Below are 9332 nucleotides of genomic sequence, written 5' to 3'. Positions count from 1 at the left end.
AACTAATTTTGGTGCACTCTAAATTTATTTTATCATTGAATGTATTTTATCGTTGATAAGTTGGGCTTTGCCATTTTTTCTTATTTATCCAAAACTGCTATTATTGAATAAATATTGAACTCTGGAATGTTTCTGTTGAACTCGAGAATCTGCACAGAATTTCTGTCGGAGGTTGCATCGTCTGATACGTTAACAAAGTGTAGTATCACTTCTGATGCTACACTCCACCTATTATCTCCCCGTTCAATGAAGAATTAATAAATCCTTTCAGACTGAGACAATTTTAATTTTTGTTCTGATCCAGAGTTCCTCTTGTAGGAGAGCTGGATATTGCCCACATAAAAAAAACAACATTGTGTCTAACTTTGCCCTCTTAGGGAAGCAAGTAAATAGGAATACTCAAGATGAGAATAGTAGTCCAAAGCTGGAATGGGAACAGTAACACAAATTCTCAAACTGTATCAATGTTGTTAATTACCAAAAATAGTTTTATTGCCTTATTAACAAATTCAACAGACACATAAACTAAAGTGAAAGATAACATGTGTTGTCGCGTATACGTGCGAAAAGGTTTTATGACCAATTCATCTCACAGTTTCATGCTCACAGTTGAGTATGAAACTATTCTGGGGATATTTCTGGGGTCAATCGGTCACTGAGTATATTTCTGACATAGAATTATAAACTGATTCCAATATAAATAACAGCTTACTGACCAAATATGACAGAGTTCAGTTTTGACTCACAGTTCAAGTTTTTCTGATAACACAAAAATATACAATAACAAAGTAAATAACACAAAAAGATGAAAAGCAAAACATGTATTGTATAAAAACGTAAAAAATATAATTTCCGGTACTCCTAGCGTGTTGAGTTCCATAGCTCCCAGCATAAATATTTAATAACCGCCCCCTTTGTGTGGAAATAAAAGGTTTTTGTAATGAATTTGTTTCCCAATTTTACAAACATTTTTTTAATTTATTTACTTATTTATTTACGCTGGTTTATTACAAACATTTTTTCGCACCATTCAACATTTTTAAATGATTAAATAAATTAGAATTAAAATAGGTACTTATACATGTTTGACACCCCGAGAGTACAAACAACGTTGAAATAATAACTATTTAGAAAGCCATTCTTAACATGGAGGTGGGGTGAACTATTTTGCACTTTCACCTAACAATTTAATGAAATAAAAGTAACATTATTTTTTTTAAGTTCATATTTCTTTCGGTATCAAACATCCATAAGTACAATACGTTCGTTTGTTTACAAAATAAAAAAAGTTTATTTCCGTACCAAGGGGAGAGGTCATTGAATATTTAGGCTGTGAGCTATAAGACTCAACGCACAAGGAGTACTTAATTTTAAAGTATAAAAATGTATCGAACTATAATTTTAAAGTTTTAATATTTCTTTTTAATGAGTGATTCATAATTGGAAAAAAAATATGCTAAAAACATTTATAGATGGTTTTTAGTATTTTTTTTTTTTTTTTTTTTACATTAAGGTTGTATAAAATGTATCAAAATATAATTTTAATTCATCAATGTAGTAATTTAAAAAACATGAAATATTTATGAAGAAACTTCTTTATATTTGAGTTTCATAAAGGGGTGGAACTCGTCTCCATTGCCGACATGTTGCAATGCAGGAGTTCCATAAAAAAGAAACAACACTAAGTGTACATAAATTACGAGGAACGAATAACATAATGTTGATTTCTGATTTCAATATCAGAAGCCGTCATCAAATGGACTGTTCCTCGCTATAATTGTTTATGCCTAAGTTATTTTGTTTGTATTTTTGAAAAATATATAAACTGCTTATTTTTATTTTATTTTTACTTTTAGCATATCTTGCGTTTGGTAGCATTTATTTGTTGTATATTTTACTTTTTCATTTTGTTGTCTATAGTAATAAATGTTCGATAATTCTTATTTTTAAGGCATTTATTAGTATAGACATCGAATCGAATATATGATAAAGAAACAAATAAATAGAAGTAACTAATTAAAATAAAAGGAACTTGTTTGTAAATAAGGGAGATTTTTTAAATTTATTTCTGCCCAGTGTTCAACTTATAATAGGGGAGAAGAGGTGAATGAATTACCACACAGATGAAAAAAGTTATTTCTGACACCTGTGACGTAATAGCACTTTGGGAAATCTCAAAAACGAGATTCGCATTTAGGATCTATTTAAATTTGACAAACTTCTCATTATTTTCTGTAACACCGGTGACGTCGCAGTACATGACCTAACTTTTGGAAAACTCAAAACGAGGGTAAAATTTGGGACCAGATCGGTCGTCTAGCACCCTTTTTAATTCGACAAATTTCGCACGTTTTCCCATTTTAATATACTGTGAGATATTCATGCATGTTCTCGTTTTGTCATTTTTCTCATTAATCCATTACGTGCCATTTTTACCGGTGCCATTTTTACCTATTTATTCACTTGTGCCATTTTTACCGGTGCCATTTTTACCTATTTATTCACTTGTGCCATTTTTACCGGTGCCATTTTTACCTATTTATTCACTTGTGCCATTTTTACCGGTGCCATTTTTACCTAAATTCACATATATATATATATATATATATATATATATCGTTACGATCGCTTACAACTGTTTATATGGGTACGTCGACTTTTACAAAATTATTGCTATTTTGGCTCCTCGCGTGTTGATGAGGCTTTTTCGTATAAAAAGCAAAACTAATTCAAAGTTAACAATTCCTTGGCATTGCTCTGGGAAATGTCCAGAAGCAATCAGCTTTGATCAATGTTGTACATCAGACAATTGTTATTCAATCTGGACAATTGGGAGCTGGTTTCCCTCTCCCCAACATCTGTTGGGCAAAAAAACAGTCAAATTTGGGTAAACAACTGCGTGACTTCTATTTGACCTTCTTAATTAGGTCAAATGGAAGCAGCAGAGTTAACTTTTATTGTACACGCCTGTTTTTATAGTTAAATAAATTCAAATCTGTGTATGTCACTGTGGCCTAATGGGTAACGTCGCCCGTTTTTTTTTTTTTTTTTTTTTTTTCACATTAATTTCTAACTCAAGTACTAAATGTTTTGTAAATATATATTTTTTCTTTTAAATCTTCAAAAGTTTTGTAAATATATTTAAAAAAACAAAAAATTGCTTGTGAATATTCGAGCATGTTTGCTATTTGACGAGTTTACAAACAACCAACGCCATGTTCTTGTGCCAATGTCAAGATTGAATCACCGGTGTCACTTGAAATGTGCGCCGGTCGTCGCCAGGCGTCGTCTGCTAAAGGGTATCTATTCTTTACTTCATCCCAAAAGTCGTACGGAAGATGGTGGCCGCAAACGGATATAAAAAGTGGAACGGAACGTAAACTTAAGAAAAACAGAGTTAGCGTGTCGACTATACAGCCTTGCAAAAAAAAAAAAAAAAAAAAAAAAAAAATTCGACTGCTGATAAGAACAATAACTAATAAGTGTGTTATTTTTAACTACTCTGTACTTGTAATGAATATGTTAATAATGAAAATAAAAGTAGTGTGAAAAATGTAAATAAATAAATTAAAACACAAAAACTTATCTAGTTAGGTAAAAAAAAAAGTAACTTAACTTGCCTCTGGTCTTCATGACAAGATCAAGTGTAGTATCTGTTCCGGCAGATACTGCAAGCAAAGACCATATGTGGGGGCAACCTCACATATAAGACCTTGGTCAATGTAGGGGCAACCCTTCATACTAATTGTCACTATCCAGCTCCCCTACTCCCCGGGGAGTTGGTCCCCATTTCCCCTTCACTCCTCACTTTAAAAATCGGCCTTGTGCCTAATTTGCTCAGTGGGGGAGCAAATAAATACCTCAAAGTGTAGTATCTGTTCTTCAGATACTACACTTCGATTTCTTGTTCTCTGTCAGTGGAGGAGAAATCCTTCACGACCGAGACAATTTTTTTATTTTTGTTCCTTTTCTCCTCGTTAAAAAACGACCCTGGTGTCTAACTCTGCCCTCGTGTGAAGGTATTGTAAATAGAGACTTGCCTCTGATAACATTGGTTTCTTGTTAATTTATTGTTTCATCTATTTTCTTTTTAGAGTGTCATCAAATGATTTAAAATATTAAAAACTACAAAAAATACAGGGTTTAGAGTTTTCAATAAATATCGGCAAAAAAATTCTTCAATGACTAATTATTATTTTTTTTTTTAAGAGTTTGTAATATTTTAGAAAATATTTTTTTTTAATTAAAAACTTAAGAATTGCATAATATATGATAAATAAATTCTATTTCTGATTATTTCCGCACCTTAGCCTGGCTGAAAAGTTTTTTTGGAGTGGAGGGTGGAGGGCCAAGGTATTTTCTTCAGCTTAGAGTAATCTTATATATAAAGGGGAGATTACTCTTAGAGTAATCTCCCCTTTATATATAAAGGGGTGGAAAAATTTTACAAGATTAACCATCTTAGTGGCAAACATCATGTCGTCTGTCTCTAAAAGTATTGCTGTGATCGGAGCTGGTGCTAGTGGCCTCCCTGGTATTAAATGTTGTCTCGATGAAGGTTTGAGAGTTGTCTGTCTAGAGAAGAGTCGTTATGTCGGTGGTTTGTGGCGATATTCAGAAGACGAGAATGAAGTGGGACGATCTACTGTGATGCGTTCGACCATTATCAACACCAGCAAAGAGACGATGGCCTACAGCGATTTCCCACCTCCTGGCGATTTCGCTGTTTATATGCACAATACACACGTCATGAAATATTTTGAGCTTTATGCGGAAAAATTTGATTTATTGAAGCACATTCGATTCTCCACTGAGGTAAACAAAAATATTCATATTTATCCTGGTGTCTTGAATTAACTCAAGCTAAAACATACGACAATAATCTATTTTGGGTAATTTTTTACGACGTGCCAATGACCCCACTGACCCAGTGGACCCACTGCCACTACCCAGCATCGTTTAACGCTTAGAAAAAAAAGAGATCTATCTCCCCCACCCCCAATACGTTTAAACAGCCTTTATAAATAATTTGAAAGGTGGGGATCACTTTCCTATATAAATGTAGCGTAAAATGAGCACCCACTTTTTTTTCAAGGGGGGGGGGTATTACATTTGAAACATAAAATAACGATAAATTTTTAGGGTTTTTTTTTTTTTTTTACATAGGCATCACCACATTATCAAGGCCAAGAGGCCACTCAAGGATAAGGGTTAAAGAGTGTACATTAGAAATTTTTTGGTAAATGTTTACTTTAACTACAACAGAACACCGACCAATAAAATTTGTTATTGTATAGGTTTTCGAGGTCGCTGAAAATGAATCTGATATTCAAACCCGTCGCAAATTTTCCGTTTGCATGGTATTAACTCCTGAACCCTCGCACTATTTTGTGCCAACTCACCGCCAAATTAAACTGCAGAAGCAAGCACCTATTAAATGCTGTACAAGTTTTATTGGTACCGTTTGCAATATCGTGAAACTTAGCTGTCAACCTTAATTTTAAATGCGATATTCGTTTTCAGTATATCTGAATACTCTAGAAACCAAGTTTTTAAAGGTAGGTTGTGTGTTCGTCTACCAGACCACATTTACCAAAAATTAATACAAAAAAAATTTTAATGAGATTTTTCGTTATTTTATGTTTCAAATGTAATCTTCCCCTGCGCTCCACAAAAATTGAATTTGTCATATTTTGGGGTTCGTTTTGTTTATGAAATTATTAGGTGAAAGTACAGAATGGTCTCAAAAAAAAAATTAATCCGCCCCTCCCACAAAAAAAAAAAAAATTAATTAAATTTATCGTTATTTTATGTTTCCAATGTAATTCAAAAGGCCAAATTGAAACCTGAAGCCACACTTGTAGAAACAAAAAGGGCCAAATGGAAATTTTCTTTATAAATGCTATACTAGTGGGACCTGTGAAAATTCCACAGGGGACTCCTTCATATGCAATGTATTATTGCTGGTATTCTGTAGATGTTCAGTGTAAATGGAGATGCTCTGTTATATTATTGTACCTATTTACTATGCCTCCTCACGGGACAGAGTTAGACACCAGGGTCGTTTTTTAACGTGGAGAAAAGGTACAAAAATAAAAATTGCCTCAGTCGTGAAGGATTTCTCCTCCACCGAAAGAGAACAAGAAATAGAAGTGCAGCATCTGAAGAATAGATACTACACTTTGATCTTTATATTTAATTTATTTCGTTTAAAGAAAAAATTACAATTAAAAAAATTCCAACATAAAATTAAAACATTTAAAAAAGTAAAATTTCCCAAAGACAAAACAAATTTAGGCACAAGTTGTGATTTCAAAAATAAAAAAAATATATCCAGATGATTTTGGTGCATCTGCTTGAACTGAAACCAAAAATTATGAAAAAAATATATTATCTATTATCTTTTTCTTCGATATATATATATATATATATATATATATATATATATATATATATATATATATGGTGCTCGGTAAAAATGGCACCGGTAAAAATAGCACAAGTAAATAACTAGGTAAAAATGGCACCAAAAGGTGCTACTGAAGTGATGGGGTCCCAAATTCTAACCTCATTTTGGGTTTTGTAAAAGTTCCTATTTTCTTGCCGTCAACGAGGGCAGAGTAAGACACAAGGTCGATTTTCAATATCCAGCCCCCCCCCCCAAAAAAAAAGAGGGGCAGTTTTCATTGGAACAAAAGATTACAATTACCTCAGTTTAGAAGAATTGTTTATCTAAAGGTTCTTATTTAATTGCACCCCGCTAGGGCAAAGTTAGACACAAGGTTGGTTTTAAATCTGGGGAATATCCAGCTCCCCAAAAAGGGGCATTTTCGATCGGAACAAAAAATTACAATTAGCTCAGTTTAGAAGCATTGTTTATCTAAAGGTTCTTATTTAATTGCACCCCGCGAGGGCAAAGTTAGACACAATGTCGGTTTTTAATCTGGTGACTATCTAGCTCCCCAAAATGGGGTACTTAGGACTAATGAATCGCAACTTATCAAGGATAAAACACACTCGAGGATAAGGGTTAATGTGGAAGTTTTCAATTACACTAAACAAAATGCATCTTTTCTGGACAAGTTGTAGTTGTATTTTTGGGTTCTTTTTTCATAATGAATCGCTAGTTATCAAGGATAAAACCCACACGGGGATAAGTTTTTTTTCCCTAAGACAAAACAAAATAAAAATGATCCAGAAAAGGTGCACTTTGTTTAGTGTAATTAAAAGCTCCCTGGTTGACACTTATCCTCGACTGGCTTTTATCTTTGATAAAAGAAAAAACTAATTTTGGTGCACTCTAAATTTATTTTATCATTGAATGTATTTTATCGTTGATAAGTTGGGCTTTGCCATTTTTTCTTATTTATCCAAAACTGCTATTATTGAATAAATATTGAACTCTGGAATGTTTCTGTTGAACTCGAGAATCTGCACAGAATTTCTGTCGGAGGTTGCATCGACTGATACGTTAACAAAGTGTAGTATCACTTCTGATGCTACACTCCGCCTATTATCTCCCCGTTCAATGAAGAATTAATAAATCCTTTCAGACTGAGACAATTTTAATTTTTGTTCTGATCCAGAGTTCCTCTTGTAGGAGAGCTGGATATTGCCCACATAAAAAAACGACCTTGTGTCTAACTTTGCCCTCTTGGGGAAGCAAGTAAATAGGAATACTCAAGATGAGAATAGTAGTCCAAAGCTGGAATGGGAACAGTAACACAAAATTCTCAAACTGTATCAATGTTGTTAATTACCAAAAATAGTTTTATTGCCTTATTAACAAATTCAACAGACACATAAACTAAAGTGAAAGATAACATGTGTTGTCGCGTATACGTGCGAAAAGGTTTTATGACCAATTCATCTCACAGTTTCATGCTCACAGTTGAGTATGAAACCATTCTGGGGATATTTCTGGGGTCAATCGGTCACTGAGTATATTTCTGACATAGAATTATAAACTGATTCCAATATAAATAACAGCTTACTGACCAAATATGACAGAGTTCAGTTTTGACTCACAGTTCAAGTTTTTCTGATAACACAAAAATATACAATAACAAAGCAAATAACACAAAAAGATGAAAAGCAAAACATGTATTGTATAAAAACGTAAAAAATATAATTTCCGGTACTCCTAGCGTGTTGAGTTCCATAGCTCCCAGCATAAATATTTAATAACCGCCCCCTTTGTGTGGAAATAAAAAGTTTTTGTAATGAATTTGTTTCCCAATTTTACAAACATTTTTTTAATTTATTTACTTATTTATTTACGCTGGTTTATTACAAACATTTTTTCGCACCATTCAACATTTTTAAATGATTAAATAAATTAGAATTAAAATAGGTACTTATACATGTTTGACACCCCGAGAGTACAAACAACGTTGAAATAATAACTATTTAGAAAGCAATTCTTAACATGGAGGTGGGGGTGGGGTGAACTATTTTGCACTTTCACCTAACAATTTAATGAAATAAAAGTAACATTATTTTTTTTAAGTTCATATTTCTTTCGGTATCAAACATCCATAAGTACAATACGTTCGTTTGTTTACAAAATAAAAAAAGTTTATTTCCGTACCAAGGGGAGAGGTCATTGAATATTTAGGCTGTGAGCTATAAGACTCAACGCACAAGGAGTACTTAATTTTAAAGTATAAAAATGTATCGAACTATAATTTTAAAGTTTTAATATTTCTTTTTAATGAGTGATTCATAATTGGAAAAAAAATATGCTAAAAACATTTATAGATGGTTTTTAGTATTTTTTTTTTTTTTTTTTTTTTACATTAAGGTTGTATAAAATGTATCAAAATATAATTTTAATTCATCAATGTAGTAATTTAAAAAACATGAAATATTTATGAAGAAACTTCTTTATATTTGAGTTTCATAAAGGGGTGGATAACTCGTCTCCATTGCCGACATGTTGCAATGCAGGAGTTCCATAAAAAAGAAACAACACTAAGTGTACATAAATTACGAGGAACGAATAACATAATGGTGATTTCTGATTTCAATATCAGAAGCCGTCATCAAATGGACTGTTCCTCGCTATAACTGTTTATGCCTAAGTTATTTTGTTTGTATTTTTGAAAAATATATAAACTGCTTATTTTTATTTTATATTTACTTTTAGCATATCTTGCGTTTGGTAGCATTTATTTGTTGTATATTTTACTTTTTCATTTTGTTGTCTATAGTAATAAATGTTCGATAATTCTTATTTTTAAGGCATTTATTAGTATAGACATCGAATCGAATATATGGTAAAGAAACAAATAAATAGAAGTAACTAATTAAAATAAAAGGAACTTGTTTGT

At 32.2% G+C, this 9332-nt stretch overlaps 1 pseudogene; it reads left to right on the top strand.

The window, feature by feature from the left end:
* Positions 1-4476: 4476 nt before the first annotated feature.
* Positions 4477-4857, top strand: LOC145286373 (flavin-containing monooxygenase 5 pseudogene; annotated as a pseudogene).
* The last annotated feature ends 4475 nt before the right edge of the window (positions 4858-9332 follow it).

Source organism: Euprymna scolopes, chromosome 10 (genome assembly GCF_053919585.1).
Source record: "Euprymna scolopes isolate OS-2025 chromosome 10, ASM5391958v1, whole genome shotgun sequence".
Taxonomy (NCBI): Eukaryota; Metazoa; Mollusca; class Cephalopoda; order Sepiida; family Sepiolidae; genus Euprymna; species Euprymna scolopes.
This window is presented reverse-complemented; position numbering and strand designations above follow the sequence as displayed.